We start from the raw sequence: 18949 nt of genomic DNA, 5'->3' as shown, positions 1-18949 counted from the left end.
GTTGATATATTATATATGGTTAGGTTCGTGATATCTATCGGAGACCAGGTCGTGTTATATATCTTCAAGGCAAAAGTGAGTATATAGTCCCACTTTTAAACTCTAAATATTTCGGGATGAGAATACATGCATTTTATGATTTACATTATGGACACAAGTGATAAAAAAATATATTCTACGTTGAGTTGTACCACTGGCATACTTCCCTGTAGCTTGGTAACTACTATTTACATGTGGTATTGTAAACGCGAATCCTGTTGATAGATCTATCGGGCCTGACAACCCCAACAGGACTGGACGACCAGTATTCAACGGTTGCGCAGTACTTCATTTCGGTGACTATACTTGGTACAGTGTAGTGAGATTTCATAATAAAGGGAATATGCGACGTTGATTAAATGTTAAGTATGGTTATCAAGTGCTCAACCACTTAGAATATTTTTATTAAAACGTTTATGTATATGAAATCTTGTGGTCTATATTTATAACGCTGCTAGCTTTAAACCTATATCTCACCAACTTTATGTTGACGTTTTAAGCATGTTTATTCTCAGGTGATAAATAAAAGCTTCCGCTGCATTATGCCGAATTTAAGCAAGATTTGGAGTATGCATATTTGTGTCAAAAATAAAACTGCATACCGAAAGAATTGTAATGTGAAATATGTTGGAAATCGTATTGTTATTATCAAATGTAAAGTTTGTAAGACTAAGATTATCGCTAAACGATAATCATTATTATGTTGTTTAAGCCTTTGGTTATAATAAAAGTTATGGTTTGTATCATAAAAACGTATGCAGATTTTGAAAATGTCACATATAGAGGTCAATACCTTGCAATGACACCAATAAGTACGTAACGTTTATAATCGATACGAACGGGACGCTTCAGGTGGTATCAGAGCATTGGTCTTAGAGAACCAGAAAATTTGCATTAGTGTGTCTTATCGAGTTTCTTAGGATGCATTAGTGAGTCTGAACTTTGACCGTGTTTGATTTCGAAAACTATTGCTTATCCTTGTTGGTTAAAAATTAATATGTAAATATTATGTGGTACTAACGTACTAGTTGTTGTGTGATAGATGTCTGGTTCAAAATTTGTTATCACGTTCAGCGACTCCGAACCAGAATCCTCAGATAGTGTTCCAGTCATTAACCTATCCGATGATGAAAACGACACCTTTGGGGAAGACTCACAATTTCCGGATGAATCAATTGAAGAGGAACCGGAAAATGATCCTGAGGAGGAAGAAATACAGGAAATTACGAAAGACAAGTTCGAACGAGGAAAGAAACGAAAGGCTACTGAATTGGAAAATTCAAATCCCGAGTTTAGTGAGGATGTTGTGGCACCAACTCCACCAGACAATACCACCCCTATTCCCGCTATTCCTATTAGTTCTATCCCGACATCCAGTTCTTCGGCCCCTCAGCCAAAACGCAGGGAGACAGTCAGGATAAGCGTTAAGCGATTTTTTTGAACACAAACGTTTTGGGTTAAATGATGCGCTATTTTATTAAACCATGGGATCATATAACGTGTTGTATAATATTACTAGTGTGGTTTGCTTAATGTTTGATGTAAGATAAGCATATGTAAAAATTAGTGAAGTGTGAAATGCAATAATTTTCCATGGTGGAGTATTATTTGGATGGTAGTAATTAATTTTTGTACTAAGCTATTAAGTATGAACTTTAACGGGTAGGTACTACCCTAGATATAATTATAAAACGCTAATAAGAAGAAAAGGCTTTTATAATAATAACTGGTTCATATTATTAATAAGCTACGATGTACTGTAAATATACACTACATCTATAATATTCCATGTGAATTTTTTTTTTCATTCTTATTGAAGAATATGGCGCGATTAAACCGAATGACGGAACAAGAAATCGAGAAACTCATCAATCAGCGAGTGAACGACAGAATGTTATGGGTCGAGGCTGCAAGAGGTGCTGCAGTTAACCTAAATTCTCGTGTGGGATGCACCTACAAAACTTTTCAAGGTTGCAAGCCCTCATCATTCAGTGGAACAGAAGGACCGGTTGGTTTAACCTGGTGGATCGAAAAGATCGAGTATGTGTTTAAAATCAGTGGTTGTATTGAGAAGGACATGACCAAGTATGCATCGTGCACCTTACAAGATAGTGCACTCACGTGGTGAAAAAACTATGTGAAGGCCGTATGAGGAGATGTAGCTTATGATACTCCATGGAAAGAATTCAAAACAATGCTAATCAACGAGTATTGTCCAAGGAACGAGGTTAGGAAGTTGGAAGCTGAATTACGAAGCCTGAAAGTTGTTGGTACTGAACTCACCAACTACAATCAGCGATTCATGGAATTAGCTTTGCTATGTCCCGAATTGGTACCAACCGAAGAACGGAAGATAGAACTGTACAAAGATGGTTTGCCTAAAAATGTCAAGGCAAATGTTACAGCATCGAAACCCAAGACTATTCATAAAGCCATTGATAGTTTGAGCAGAGAGGTATATAATACTTATTAATTTTACAGGAAATACTATTAAATACGATACAATTTTACACAAGATATTTATTTATTTATAGAATGGATATACTTAAACCTTGCTACAACACTTATAGGAAGTGTACCTAATCGTAAAGTAGTGTAGTTTTTAGTAAGTCCGGTTCGTTCCACAGGGAAATCTTTAAACAAAGCTTAACGCTATATTAGTTTACTTTTATAAAAATACAAATATATATATAAGTAATATTATTATTATAAAGGGGGGTTTTTTACCGTTTAATGACCGGTTTGTCGATTTTAAAACTTGAGTCGCAGTTAAAACCAAATGTAAAATAATAAAAATAAATACAAGACTTAAATTAAAGCGTAAAGTAAATAACGATAATGAAATTGCGAATAATAAAAGTGCGATAAAATAAACTTGCGATAATTAAAAAGTACGATAATTAAAAGTGCAATTAAATATAATAACAATAAATAAAAGTGCTATAATTAGAAGTGCAATTAAATATAAAATAAAGGAAATTAAATATGAAATAAAAGAATTATGCTTATTTAAACTTCCTTAATCATGATGTTTGACGTGTTGATTTTAGTTTTATGCCCATGGGTTAATTGTCCTTTGTCCTGGATTATTTAATATGTCCGTCTGGTTTTTGTCCATAACAGTCCATCAGTCATAAATATAAAGTGCGAGTGTCCTCATCAAATTATCCTTATACCCGAAGTTAAATATTCCAACTAATTGGGGACTTAAACTGTAACAAGATTTTAATACTTTGTTTAATAATTACACCAGGATGTCGACTGAGTGTAATCCAAGGTTTTAATATTTTGTTATCAATTATACCAAGTGTCCTTGTATATAATTTCACCCCTGTTTTAATTATTCTAGTGGCTATTAATCCATTCCCGTGTCCGGTTAAATGAACGATTATTCGTACATATAAATACCCCGCCCATCGTGTCCGATTGAGTGTATATGGTAATTAATAGGGACGCTCAATTGTAAATCTTTATATTAACATTAACAAACTATCATTTAGTTAAACAAATATAAAGCCCATTAATAGCCCATAGACTAATTTCCACAAGTGTCGTTCTTTTATCCAAACCCCAATTATGGTACAAAGCCCAATTACCCAATTTTAGTAATTAGCCCAACATCATGATTACTTCGGATTAAATAAGCATAATAATAACTTAGCTACGAGACATTAATATAAAAAGGTTGAACATAACTTACAATGATTAAAAATAGCGTAGCGTTACACGGACAGAATTTCGACTTACACCCTTACAACATTCGCTAACATACTCTTATTATTAGAATTATAATTAAAATTAAAATTAAAATTAAAATATAAATATAAATATATACGATATAGAGTAAGAGATGGATATATGATGATTATAAAATGCTCAGAATTCGGTTGCTTTTATAGGGACTTTCAAAACTTGGGGCTCCGCGACTCGCGGCATTTTTGGCCTTCAAACTCCGCGAGTCGCGGAGATTGAAAATACAGCTCACCAGCTTTTGGAGTCTTTCTTGCCGACGTTTTATTTATAAATATAATATATATATAATTAATATAATTAATTATATATTATATTATATTTATATACATAGTTAACTTGTAATTTTTAGTCCGTTGCGTCGAGCGTTGAGAGTTGACTCATGTCCCGGTTCCGGATTTTTGAACGTCCTTGCGTACAATTTAATATCTTGTACTTTGCGTTTTGAATCTTGTACTCTTGTAATTTCGAGACGTTTCTTGTCAATAATTGGAACCTTTTTTATTGTCTTTTGTAATTTTGAGCTTTTTGGTCGTTTGCGTCTTCAATTCGTCGAATCTGTCTTTTGTCTTCACCTTTTATTATTTAAACGAATATCACTTGTAAATAGAACAATTGCAACTAAAAGCTTGTCTTTCTTGAGGAATAATGCTATGAAATATATGTTCGTTTTTAGCATTATCAAATATTCCCACACTTGAGCGTTGCTTGTCCTCAAGCAATATTGTCTTGAAATACTAGAATCACATCTTTATTCTTCACACTTTGTACATCAGTGATTTCTATACGGCGGTATAAACAATGGTAGTAACGATATGGTTTACAGTCCCACATGACTATAAAAATTTAGATCCATTAAGGAAATTGGATCTTTATGAAAACATTTGATCTTTTGAAAATTAAATCTAGTTTTTACCCTAGATAAGTTTTCCGGAATAACCCTTTACCGGTGTTTTCCAAATATTTTTGTGGGTTTGGTGGGTTTCAGATTTGAAAATTTTAGCTCAAAATTTATGGTTTTGTGTCACCCACTTGCTAACCTTGTATTTGGAAAGCAACACGTCCAGTTTACTTGTCCCGTATATTACCTTTCGGTAAACTACCGTCCGGTTGTAAAGGAAAGCGTTGAACAAGCAACTGTTAAGGCAATGTCCCCTGACATGCTTTTAATTATGGTCTATAACGTGTCGGACGCAATTACTATCCTTGGTAGGAGAAATAGTAAAGCTCACCCTTATAATTTTTCGGTCTGGCACAAGGTCCTGTCTTTGACCATGCTATACAACCACCGTTCTTACGATTGACACCCGATTTGGTTCAGGTGACCTAATGAATTCCAGGTGAATTCCTAGGATTTCACGTTCAATGGTAATGAACGCATTGAAACTGGGTTTTCAGAAAACAAATCGGTTTATAGTGTTGATCAAAATATTTTCTCGTTCAAGCTCGAGTTTAGATATCATTGAATTCCATGAGTTTGTAATTCTCAATCTTTAAGGTCAATCTCAAGGATTGAGTAATATCAGGCTTAAAAGCTGATTTTTGATCTTTTAAGGAGATTATCCTTTCTGGAGATCTGATTCATTAGACTTATCCAGCTAATTTGCATGGTGCCCCCCCATTTTACGAGATAAATCCTTCTCATGGTTAGGATAAATCTGACCACTTGGCGACCCTGTTTAATGCTGAGGTCCGTGGATTTCCTGCTGATTTTAGTGATGACTTTTCTAGATTTTTCGTCAACCTACAGCTGGTCTGGACGACAACTTCATGACCTAAATCAAGAAGCGCGTTTCTTTTTCGGAAGACTTTACTTCCTTTTAATGATGGAATTGATTCATCGTGTAGATCCATCTCTTCTTTTCTTTCATCGGGTAAAACAGTTTAGTTTAGTCCAAAGCAAAAGTATTTTTAGTTATTTGTTACAGAAATATGTGACATATGTTTTGAATATCTTGGAGAATTTTCCCACACTTGGCTTTTATTTTCCTTTTTATCGTCCTCTATTCCATTTTAAATGAATTTTAACATTTTGGTTTGTTTCTCAATTTATGTCCTTTCCGAGGTTACAATAATTTCGGTGTTAAAACCTAGTTTTATCGTTCATAAATATGTATAAACATGATTTTGAGTTCATTTAATTGAAAATTTTAAAAATTTTACTAGAATTGGATAGTCAGTATATAAGACTAGGGCTGTTCTTTATTATCAGAGAGCACTAAATTCTAATACAACTACTGCTTTACTAGTATTTTTAATGGTAACCAAGTGTATAAAGTAAAAATTTTAAAATCCGAAAGAATTTAACCCCTTCCCACACTTAAGATCTTGCAATGCCCTCATTTGCAAGAAATCAGTAACAATTTAAATTATTGAGGGTGATTTGTGTGAAAATAATTAAATTTTTACCAAAGTTTCCAAATATATTGGCGTTTGTTTGCTGAATGATAAATGGTGTACATCATTTGTTCATTCCGTCTTGTTGTTATTTCACATATATTTTGCATCTTGTCGTCAAAATTAGTTGCTTTTGCTGAACTTAATGCCAGTCTTTGAAAATGCGTTGTTTTACCCTGTTGTATACATAAGATAAACTGCAAACATATATACATATTTTTGAAGTTTGGTATATTACCCCACATTCAAAAATTATTAAAATCTAAGAAGTTAGAAAATTTAAAAAATATTACAATATTAACATAAGTATTAAATGTATCAATATTACAAATTACAAAATAAAAAAAATAAAAACTAAGTAGACTAGGGATGATACTGGTACCAATAGGGGTTCCAAGTGAAATGTCCCGTTCTTATTGATTAAAAACGTTCCATATTAATTGATTTCGTTGCGAGGTTTTGACCTCTATATGAGACGTTTTTCAAAGACTGCATTCATTTTTAAACAAACCATAACCTTTATTTCATCAATAAAGGTTTAAAAAAACTTTACGTAGATTATCAAATAATGATAATCTAAAATATCCTGTTTACACACGACCATTACATAATGGTTTACAATACAAATATGTTACAACAAAATAAGTTTCTTAAATGCAGTTTTTACACAATATCATACAAGCATGGACTCCAAATCTTGTCCTTATTTAAGTATGCGACAGCGGAAGCTCTTAATAATCACCTGAGAATAAACATGCTTAAAACGTCAACAAAAATGTTGGTGAGTTATAGGTTAACCTATATATATCAAATCGTAACAATAGACCACAAGATTTCATATTTCAATACACATCCCATACATAGAGATAAAAATCATTCATATGGTGAACACCTGGTAACCGACAATAACAAGATGCATATATAAGAATATCCCCATCATTCCGGGACACCCTTCGGATATGATATAAATTTCGAAGTACTAAAGCATCCGGTACTTTGGATGGGGTTTGTTAGGCCCAATAGATCTATCTTTAGGATTCGCGTCAATTAGGGTGTCTGTTCCCTAATTCTTAGATTACCAGACTTAATAAAAAGGGGCATATTCGATTTCGATAATTCAACCATAGAATGTAGTTTCACGTACTTGTGTCTATTTTGTAAATCATTTATAAAACCTGCATGTATTCTCATCCCAAAAATATTAGATTTTAAAAGTGGGACTATAACTCACTTTCACAGATTTTTACTTCGTCGGGAAGTAAGACTTGGCCACTGGTTGATTCACGAACCTATAATAATATATACATATATATCAAAGTATGTTCAAAATATATTTACAACACTTTTAATATATTTTGATGTTTTAAGTTTATTAAGTCAGCTGTCCTCGTTAATAACCTACAACTAGTTGTCCACAGTTAGATGTACAGAAATAAATCGATAAATATTATCTTGAATCAATCCACGACCCATTGTATACGTATCTCAGTATTGATCACAACTCAAACTATATATATTTTGGAATCAACCTCAACCCTGTATAGCTAACTCCAACATTCACATATAGAGTGTCTATGGTTGTTCCGAAATATATATAGATGTGTCGACATGATAGGTCGAAACATTGTATACGTGTCTATGGTATCTCAAGATTACATAATATATAATACAAGTTGATTAAGTTATGGTTGGAATAGATTTGTTACCAATTTTCACGTAGCTAAAATGAGAAAAATTATCCAATCTTGTTTTACCCATAACTTCTTCATTTTAAATCCGTTTTGAGTGAATCAAATTGCTATGGTTTCATATTGAACTCTATTTTATGAATCTAAACAAAAAAAGTATAGGTTTCTAGTCGGAAAAATAAGTTACAAGTCGTTTTTGTAAAGGTAGTCATTTCAGTCGAAAGAACGACGTCTAGATGACCATTTTAGAAAACATACTTCCACTTTGAGTTTAACCATAATTTTTGGATATAGTTTCATGTTCATAATAAAAATCATTTTCTCAGAATAACAACTTTTAAATCAAAGTTTATCATAGTTTTTAATTAACTAACCCAAAACAGCCCGCGGTGTTACTACGACGGCGTAAATCCGGTTTTACGGTGTTTTTCGTGTTTCCAGGTTTTAAATCATTAAGTTAGCATATCATATAGATATAGAACATGTGTTTAGTTGATTTTAAAAGTCAAGTTAGAAGGATTAACTTTTGTTTGCGAACAAGTTTAGAATTAACTAAACTATGTTCTAGTGATTACAAGTTTAAACCTTCGAATAAGATAGCTTTATATGTATGAATCGAATGATGTTATGAACATCATTACTACCTTAAGTTCCTTGGATGAACCTACTGGAAAAGAGAAAAATGGATCTAGCTTCAATGGATCCTTGGATGGCTCAAAGTTCTTGAAGCAAAATCATGACACGAAAACAAGTTCAAGTAAGATCATCACTTGAAATAAGATTGTTATAGTTATAGAAATTGAACCAAAGTTTGAATATGATTATTACCTTGTATTAGAATGATAACCTACTGTAAGAAACAAAGATTTCTTGAGGTTGGATGATCACCTTACAAGATTGGAAGTGAGCTAGCAAACTTGAAAGTATTCTTGATTTTATGAAACTAGAACTTTTGGAATTTATGAAGAACACTTAGAACTTGAAGATAGAACTTGAGAGAGTTCAATTAGATGAAGAAAATTGAAGAATGAAAGTGTTTGTAGGTGTTTTTGGTCGTTGGTGTATGGATTAGATATAAAGGATATGTAATTTTGTTTTCATGTAAATAAGTCATGAATGATTACTCATATTTTTGTAATCTTATGAGATATTTCATGCTAGTTGCCAAATGATGGTTCCCACATGTGTTAGGTGACTCACATGGGCTGCTAAGAGCTGATCATTGGAGTGTATATACCAATAGTACATACATCTAAAAGCTGTGTATTGTACGAGTACGAATACGGGTGCATACGAGTAGAATTGTTGATGAAACTGAACGAGAATGTAATTGTAAGCATTTTTGTTAAGTAGAAGTATTTTGATAAGTGTATTGAAGTCTTTCAAAAGTGTATAAATACATATTAAAACACTACATGTATATACATTTTAACTGAGTCGTTAAGTCATCGTTAGTCGTTACATGTAAGTGTTGTTTTGAAACCTTTAGGTTAACGATCTTGTTAAATGTTGTTAACCCAATGTTTATAATATCAAAAGAGATTTTAAATTATTATATTATCATGATATTATGATGTACGAATATCTCTTAATATGATATATATACATTAAATGTCGTTACAACGATAAACGTTACATATATGTCTCGTTTCAAAATCATTAAGTTAGTAGTCTTGTTTTTACATATGTAGTTCATTGTTAATATAATTAATGATATGTTTACTTATCATAATATTATGTTAACTATATATATAACCATATATATGTCATCATATAGTTTTTTTTTACAAGTTTTAACGTTCGTGAATCACCGGTCAACTTGGGTGGTCAATTGTCTATATGAAACCTATTTCAATTAATCAAGTCTTAACAAGTTTGATTGCTTAACATGTTGGAAACATTTAATCATGTAAACATCAATCTCAATTAATATATATAAACATGGAAAAGTTCGGGTCACTACACCAAGCATAACCATAGGTGCTATAGAATGCTTCGGCAGGGTTATACGTAGGATACGGTGGTTGCATCTCTATAGACCAGGGAGGGAATATGGGTTTCGGTGTAGGAATATAGTTTCTACCTATATGTTGGCAATGAGCTATGATTTGGTTCTGATGAACTTGCCAATCTTCAAATGCTCTTTGTCTAGCATTTTCGTACTCCTGTGAAGCTATAAACCTTTGCATTTCTTGCATCTCATTTCCCCCTCCTACATTACCTTGCTGTTGGTTTCTCTCAACCTGTGGATGTCTACCATGGTATGGTACTGCGGTGTTATTTCGCCTCTTCAAAACTTTCGCACCATGGTATACATTTAAACCTATAGTATCGCGGGGTTCTGGTTCTTCGACTAATAATCCCCCCCGACTTATATCCATACCGAGATATTCAGCAATCAAAGTAATAAAAATACCACCTCCTATTATGTTATGCGGTCTCATCCCCCGAACCATAGCTGATAAATAATAACCCACACAATACGGTATACTTACAGCGCTTTGTGGGTCTCGAATACACATATGGTAAAACAAATCCTGTTCATTTACTTTTTCCTTGTTCTTACCCCTTTGTGTAATCGAATTAGCTAAAAACCTATGAATTACTCTTAATTCAGCTCTATCTATATCCAAATAAGAGTAATTTCCCCCTTTGAAACGGTGATGGCTTGTCATTTGACTCCACACACTGTGTGTATCAAAATTTTCATCTATCTTTCTACCATTTAGTATCAACCCTCTACAATCGGCAGATGCTAACTCCTCAGGCGTATATATACGTAAAGCCTGAGCCATGTCTAGTAAAGACATGTGGTGCATCGAACCGCCTAACAAAAATCTAATAAAAGAACGATCGGTTAAACTAGCTACCCGATCATTCAACTCTATACTACACAACAATTCTTCACACCATACTTTATATACAGGTCTACGCATGGTAAATAAACGTACCCAGTCATTAAAAGTAGAATTACCATACCTGTGTACAAGTAATTCCCCGGGTGGTAACGAATCTCAAAATCGTAATCATTCAATAATTCAATCCACCTACGCTGCCTCATATTCAGTTGTTTCTGATTAAATATGTGTTGAAGACTTTTGTGGTCGGTATATATAATACTTTTGACCCCATATAAGTAGTGCCTCCAAGTCTTTAATGCAAAAACAACCGCGCCTAATTCCAAATCATGCGTCGTATAATTTTGTTCGTGAATCTTCAATTGTCTAGACGCATAAGCAATCACCTTCGTTCGTTGCATTAATACACAACCGAGACCTTGCTTTGATGCGTCACAATAAATCACAAAATCATCATTCCCTTCAGGCAATGACAATATAGGTGCCGTAGTTAGCTTTTTCTTCAATAACTGAAACGCTTTCTCTTGTTCATCATTCCATTCAAATTTCTTCCCTTTATGCGTTAATGCAGTCAAGGGTTTTGCTATTCTGGAAAAGTCTTGGATGAACCTTCTGTAGTAACCAGCTAGTCCTAAAAACTGGCGTATGTGTTTCGGAGTTTTCGGGGTTTCCCACTTTTCAACAGTTTCTATCTTTGCCGGATCCACCTTAATACCTTCTTTGTTCACTATGTGACCGAGGAATTGAACTTCTTCCAACCAAAATGCACACTTTGAAAACTTAGCGTACAATTCTTCCTTCCTCAATACTTCTAACACTTTTCTCAAATGTTCACCGTGTTCTTGGTCATTCTTTGAGTAAATAAGTATGTCATCAATGAAAACAATGACAAACTTGTCAAGGTATGGTCCACACACTCGGTTCATAAGGTCCATGAACACAGCTGGTGCATTAGTTAAACCAAACGGCATGACCATAAACTCGTAATGACCGTAACGTGTTCTGAAAGCAGTCTTTGGAATATCATCTTCTTTCACCCGCATTTGATGATACCCGGAACGTAAGTCAATCTTTGAATAAATAGACGAGCCTTGTAGTTGATCAAATAAGTCGTCGATTCTCGGTAGTGGGTAGCGGTTCTTGATGGTAAGTTTGTTCAACTCTCGGTAGTCGATACACAACCTGAATGTACCATCTTTTTTCTTGACAAACAAAACAGGAGCTCCCCACGGTGATGTGCTTGGTCGAATGAAACCACGCTCTAAAAGTTCTTGTAATTGGCTTTGCAGTTCTTTCATCTCGCTGGGTGCGAGTCTGTAAGGAGCACGAGCTATTGGTGCAGCTCCTGGTACAAGATCTATTTGAAATTCAACGGATCGATGTGGGGGTAATCCCGGTAATTCTTTCGGAAATACATCAGGAAATTCTTTTGCGACGGGAACATCATTGATGCTCTTTTCTTCAGTTTGTACTTTCTCGACGTGTGCTAGAACAGCATAGCAACCTTTTCTTATTAGTTTTTGTGCCTTCAAATTACTAATAAGATGTAGCTTCGTGTTGCCCTTTTCTCCGTACACCATTAAGGGTTTTCCTTTTTCTCGTATAATGCGAATTGCATTTTTGTAACAAACGATCTCCGCTTTCACTTCTTTCAACCAGTCCATACCGATTATCACATCAAAACTCCCTAACTCTACTGGTATCAAATCAATCTTAAATGTTTCGCTAACCAGTTTAATTTCTCGATTCCGACATATATTATCTGCTGAAATTAATTTACCATTTGCTAATTCGAGTAAAAATTTACTATCCAAAGGCGTCAATGGACAACTTAATTTAGCACAAAAATCTCTACTCATATAGCTTCTATCCGCACCCGAATCAAATAAAACGTAAGCAGATTTATTGTCAATAAGAAACGTACCCGTAACAAGCTCCGGGTCTTCCTGTGCCTCTGCCGCATTAATATTGAAAACTCTTCCACGGCCTTGTCCATTCGTGTTCTCCTGGTTCGGGCAATTTCTAATAATGTGGCCCGGTTTTCCACATTTATAACAAACTACATTGGCATAACTTGCTCCGACACTACTTGCTCCACCATTACTCGTTCCGACACCATTTGTTCCTTTCGTTCTATTAACCCCTGGTCCGTAGACCTCACACTTCGCCGCGCTATGACCATTTCTTTTACACTTGTTGCAAAATTTGGTGCAGAACCCCGAGTGATTCTTTTCACACCTTTGGCATAGCTGCTTCTGATTGTTGTTGTTGTTGCGGTTATTATTGTTGTTAGGATGATTGTTGTAGTTGCTGTTGTTGTTGTTGTTGTTGTTGTTGTTGTTGTTGGGCCGTTTGTTGTAGTTGCGATTGTTGGGATAATTGTTGCGATTATTGTTGTAATTGCTGTTGTTGCTGTATTGGCGATTCTTATCACTGTTTTCCTCCCACTTTCTTTTGACTTGCTTCACATTGGCCTCTTCAGCAGTCTGTTCTTTAATTCTTTCTTCAATCTGGTTCACTAGTTTGTGAGCCATTCTACATGCCTGTTGTATGGAGGCGGGCTCGTGTGAACTTATATCTTCTTGGATTCTTTCCGGTAATCCTTTCACAAACGCGTCGATCTTCTCTTCCACATCTTCGAATGCTCCCGGACACAATAGGCACAATTCTGTGAATCGTCTTTCGTACGTGGTAATATCAAATCCTTGGGTTCGTAACCCTCTAAGTTCTGTCTTGAGCTTATTGACCTCTGTTCTGGGACGGTACTTCTCGTTCATCAAGTGCTTGAATGCTGACCACGGTAGTGCGTACGCATCATCTTGTCCCACTTGCTCTAGATAGGTATTCCACCATGTTAACGCAGAACCTGTGAAGGTATGCGTAGCGTACTTCACTTTGTCCTCTTCAGTACACTTACTTATGGCAAACACCGATTCAACCTTCTCGGTCCACCGTTTCAATCCGATCGGTCCTTCGGTTCCATCAAATTCCAAAGGTTTGCAGGCAGTGAATTCTTTGTAGGTGCATCCTACACGATTTCCTGTACTGCTAGATCCAAGGTTATTGTTGGTATGTAGCGCAGCCTGTACTGCGGCTATGTTTGAAGCTAGAAAAGTACGGAATTCCTCTTCATTCATATTCACGGTGTGTCGAGTAGTCGGTGCCATTTCCTTCAAAATAGTTAAATGGAACAAGTTAATCATACAGAATATTAAGAGTAGTTAATAGTATTTCGTAGCATAATATGAACTCATTTATAAAAGCTTTTTCTTCATATTAGCGTTTTATAAGTTTAAATTCGGGTAGTACCTACCCGTTAAGTTCATACTTAGTAGCTAATATACAATTCAACTACTACAATTCTATATGAAAAACTGATTGTAATAATATTTCGCGTTCAAACTTTTATACAATATTTTACAAACTTACAATACCGCTTATTTTACATAAAGCATGAAATATAGCACACAATAACTTTGATACAAGATAGTTGTGAAGACAATTCTAGCTAGTACACAAGTCGTTCGGCAAAGGCAATAAAGACACGTAATTCATACGTCCAGAAACAAGTCATGCATTCTGGTTTTACTAGGACTACTTCCCATCCTTGGTCTTGTGCAACATAACCGTTATGGCCGTTGATAAGACAGCGTGTTGTAACGTCATCAAAGGGACGAGGGTTACGTAATGTCCAACAGTCCCGTAATAATCTAAAAACCTCATTTCTTACCCCAATTACCGACTCCGTCACTTGTGGAAACGTTTTGTTTAATAGTTGTAGCCCGGTGTTCTTGTTCTCACTTTGGTGAGAAGCGAACATTACTAATCCATAAGCATAACATGCTTCTTTATGTTACATGTTAGCCGCTTTTTCTAAATCACGAAGTCCAATATTCGGATATATTGAGTCAAAATAATTTCTTAACCCGTTGCGTAAAATAGCATTTGGGTTCCCCGCAATATATGCGTCAAAGTAAACACATCGTAACTTATGGGTTTCCCAATGTGATATCCCCATCTTTCAAACGAAAGTCTCTTATAAACCAAGACATTCTTGGAACGTTCTTCGAATGTCTTACAAACTGATCTCGCCTTAAATAGTTGTGCCGAAGAATTCTGGCCGACTCTAGACAAGATTTCATCAATCATGTCTCCGGGTAGGTCTCTTAAAATATTGGGTTGTCTATCCATTTTGTGTTTTTAAACTGTAAAATATACAAGAGTTAGATTCATAAAAAAAAATACTTATTAATACAAGCAATTTTTACATATATCATAAAGCATAAGAACACTATATTCCATATATTACACCACACGAATACAACTATCTTATTCCGACTCGCTCGTTTCTTCTTCTTCGGTTTTGGTTCGTTTTGCCAAGTTTCTAGGGATATATGATGTTCCCCTAATACGAGCCGTCGTTGTCCACATTGGTTTAGAAAAACCTGGTGGTTTAGAGGTTCCCGGGTCATTGTTACAACTTAAGGACTTCGGGGTTTGACGATACATATAAAGTTCATCGGGGTTGGAATTAGATTTCTCTATTTTTATGCCCTTTCCCTTATTATTTTCTTTTGCCTTTTTAAATTCAGTTGGGGTAATTTCTATAACATCATCGGAATTCTCGTCGGAATCCGATTCATCGGAGAATTGGTAATCCTCCCAATATTTTGCTTCCTTGGCGGAAACACCATTGACCATAATTAACTTTGGTCGGTTGGTTGAGGATTTTCTTTTACTTAACCGTTTTATTATTTCCCCCACCGGTTCTATTTCTTCATCCGGTTCCGATTCTTCTTCCGGTTCCGACTCTTCTTCCGGTTCCTCTTCGGGAACTTGTGAATCAGTCCACAAATCATTCCAATTTACATTTGACTCTTCATTATTATTAGGTGAGTCAATGGGACTTGTTCTAGAGGTAGATATCTATCACATAATATCAAACACGTTAAGAGATTAATATATCACATAATATTCATATGTTAAAAATATATAGTTTCCAACAAAAATGTTAAGCAATCATTTTTAAAGAAAACACGGTCGAAGTCCAGACTCACTAATGCATCCTAACAAACTCGATAAGACACACTAATGCAAATTTTCTGGTTCTCTAAGACCAACGCTCTGATACCAACTGAAATGTCCCGTTCTTATTGATTAAAAACGTTCCATATTAATTGATTTCGTTGCGAGGTTTTGACCTCTATATGAGACGTTTTTCAAAGACTGCATTCATTTTTAAACAAACCATAACCTTTATTTCATCAATAAAGGTTTAAAAAAACTTTACGTAGATTATCAAATAATGATAATCTAAAATATCCTGTTTACACACGACCATTACATAATGGTTTACAATACAAATATGTTACAACAAAATAAGTTTCTTAAATGCAGTTTTTACACAATATCATACAAGCATGGACTCCAAATCTTGTCCTTATTTAAGTATGCGACAGCGGAAGCTCTTAATAATCACCTGAGAATAAACATGCTTAAAACGTCAACAAAAATGTTGGTGAGTTATAGGTTAACCTATATATATCAAATCGTAACAATAGACCACAAGATTTCATATTTCAATACACATCCCATACATAGAGATAAAAATCATTCATATGGTGAACACCTGGTAACCGACAATAACAAGATGCATATATAAGAATATCCCCATCATTCCGGGACACCCTTCGGATATGATATAAATTTCGAAGTACTAAAGCATCCGGTACTTTGGATGGGGTTTGTTAGGCCCAATAGATCTATCTTTAGGATTCGCGTCAATTAGGGTGTCTGTTCCCTAATTCTTAGATTACCAGACTTAATAAAAAGGGGCATATTCGATTTCGATAATTCAACCATAGAATGTAGTTTCACGTACTTGTGTCTATTTTGTAAATCATTTATAAAACCTGCATGTATTCTCATCCCAAAAATATTAGATTTTAAAAGTGGGACTATAACTCACTTTCACAGATTTTTACTTCGTCGGGAAGTAAGACTTGGCCACTGGTTGATTCACGAACCTATAATAATATATACATATATATCAAAGTATGTTCAAAATATATTTACAACACTTTTAATATATTTTGATGTTTTAAGTTTATTAAGTCAGCTGTCCTCGTTAATAACCTACAACTAGTTGTCCACAGTTAGATGTACAGAAATAAATCGATAAATATTATCTTGAATCAATCCACGACCCATTGTATACGTATCTCAGTATTGATCACAACTCAAACTATATATATTTTGGAATCAACCTCAACCCTGTATAGCTAACTCCAACATTCACATATAGAGTGTCTATGGTTGTTCCGAAATATATATAGATGTGTCGACATGATAGGTCGAAACATTGTATACGTGTCTATGGTATCTCAAGATTACATAATATATAATACAAGTTGATTAAGTTATGGTTGGAATAGATTTGTTACCAATTTTCACGTAGCTAAAATGAGAAAAATTATCCAATCTTGTTTTACCCATAACTTCTTCATTTTAAATCCGTTTTGAGTGAATCAAATTGCTATGGTTTCATATTGAACTCTATTTTATGAATCTAAACAAAAAAAGTATAGGTTTCTAGTCGGAAAAATAAGTTACAAGTCGTTTTTGTAAAGGTAGTCATTTCAGTCGAAAGAACGACGTCTAGATGACCATTTTAGAAAACATACTTCCACTTTGAGTTTAACCATAATTTTTGGATATAGTTTCATGTTCATAATAAAAATCATTTTCTCAGAATAACAACTTTTAAATCAAAGTTTATCATAGTTTTTAATTAACTAACCCAAAACAGCCCGCGGTGTTACTACGACGGCGTAAATCCGGTTTTACGGTGTTTTTCGTGTTTCCAGGTTTTAAATCATTAAGTTAGCATATCATATAGATATAGAACATGTGTTTAGTTGATTTTAAAAGTCAAGTTAGAAGGATTAACTTTTGTTTGCGAACAAGTTTAGAATTAACTAAACTATGTTCTAGTGATTACAAGTTTAAACCTTCGAATAAGATAGCTTTATATGTATGAATCGAATGATGTTATGAACATCATTACTACCTTAAGTTCCTTGGATGAACCTACTGGAAAAGAGAAAAATGGATCTAGCTTCAATGGATCCTTGGATGGCTCAAAGTTCTTGAAGCAAAATCATGACACGAAAACAAGTTCAAGTAAGATCATCACTTGAAATAAGATTGTTATAGTTATAGAAATTGAACCAAAGTTTGAATATGATTATTACCTTGTATTAGAATGATAACCTACTGTAAGAAACAAAGATTTCTTGAGGTTGGATGATCACCTTACAAGATTGGAAGTGAGCTAGCAAACTTGAAAGTATTCTTGATTTTATGAAACTAGAACTTTTGGAATTTATGAAGAACACTTAGAACTTGAAGATAGAACTTGAGAGAGTTCAATTAGATGAAGAAAATTGAAGAATGAAAGTGTTTGTAGGTGTTTTTGGTCGTTGGTGTATGGATTAGATATAAAGGATATGTAATTTTGTTTTCATGTAAATAAGTCATGAATGATTACTCATATTTTTGTAATCTTATGAGATATTTCATGCTAGTTGCCAAATGATGGTTCCCACATGTGTTAGGTGACTCACATGGGCTGCTAAGAGCTGATCATTGGAGTGTATATACCAATAGTACATACATCTAAAAGCTGTGTATTGTACGAGTACGAATACGGGTGCATACGAGTAGAATTGTTGATGAAACTGAACGAGAATGTAATTGTAAGCATTTTTGTTAAGTAGAAGTATTTTGATAAGTGTATTGAAGTCTTTCAAAAGTGTATAAATACATATTAAAACACTACATGTATATACATTTTAACTGAGTCGTTAAGTCATCGTTAGTCGTTACATGTAAGTGTTGTTTTGAAACCTTTAGGTTAACGATCTTGTTAAATGTTGTTAACCCAATGTTTATAATATCAAAAGAGATTTTAAATTATTATATTATCATGATATTATGATGTACGAATATCTCTTAATATGATATATATACATTAAATGTCGTTACAACGATAAACGTTACATATATGTCTCGTTTCAAAATCATTAAGTTAGTAGTCTTGTTTTTACATATGTAGTTCATTGTTAATATAATTAATGATATGTTTACTTATCATAATATTATGTTAACTATATATATAACCATATATATGTCATCATATAGTTTTTTTTTACAAGT

Source organism: Rutidosis leptorrhynchoides, chromosome 2, assembly GCF_046630445.1.
Source record: "Rutidosis leptorrhynchoides isolate AG116_Rl617_1_P2 chromosome 2, CSIRO_AGI_Rlap_v1, whole genome shotgun sequence".
Taxonomy (NCBI): domain Eukaryota; kingdom Viridiplantae; phylum Streptophyta; class Magnoliopsida; order Asterales; family Asteraceae; genus Rutidosis; species Rutidosis leptorrhynchoides.
This window is presented reverse-complemented; position numbering follows the sequence as displayed.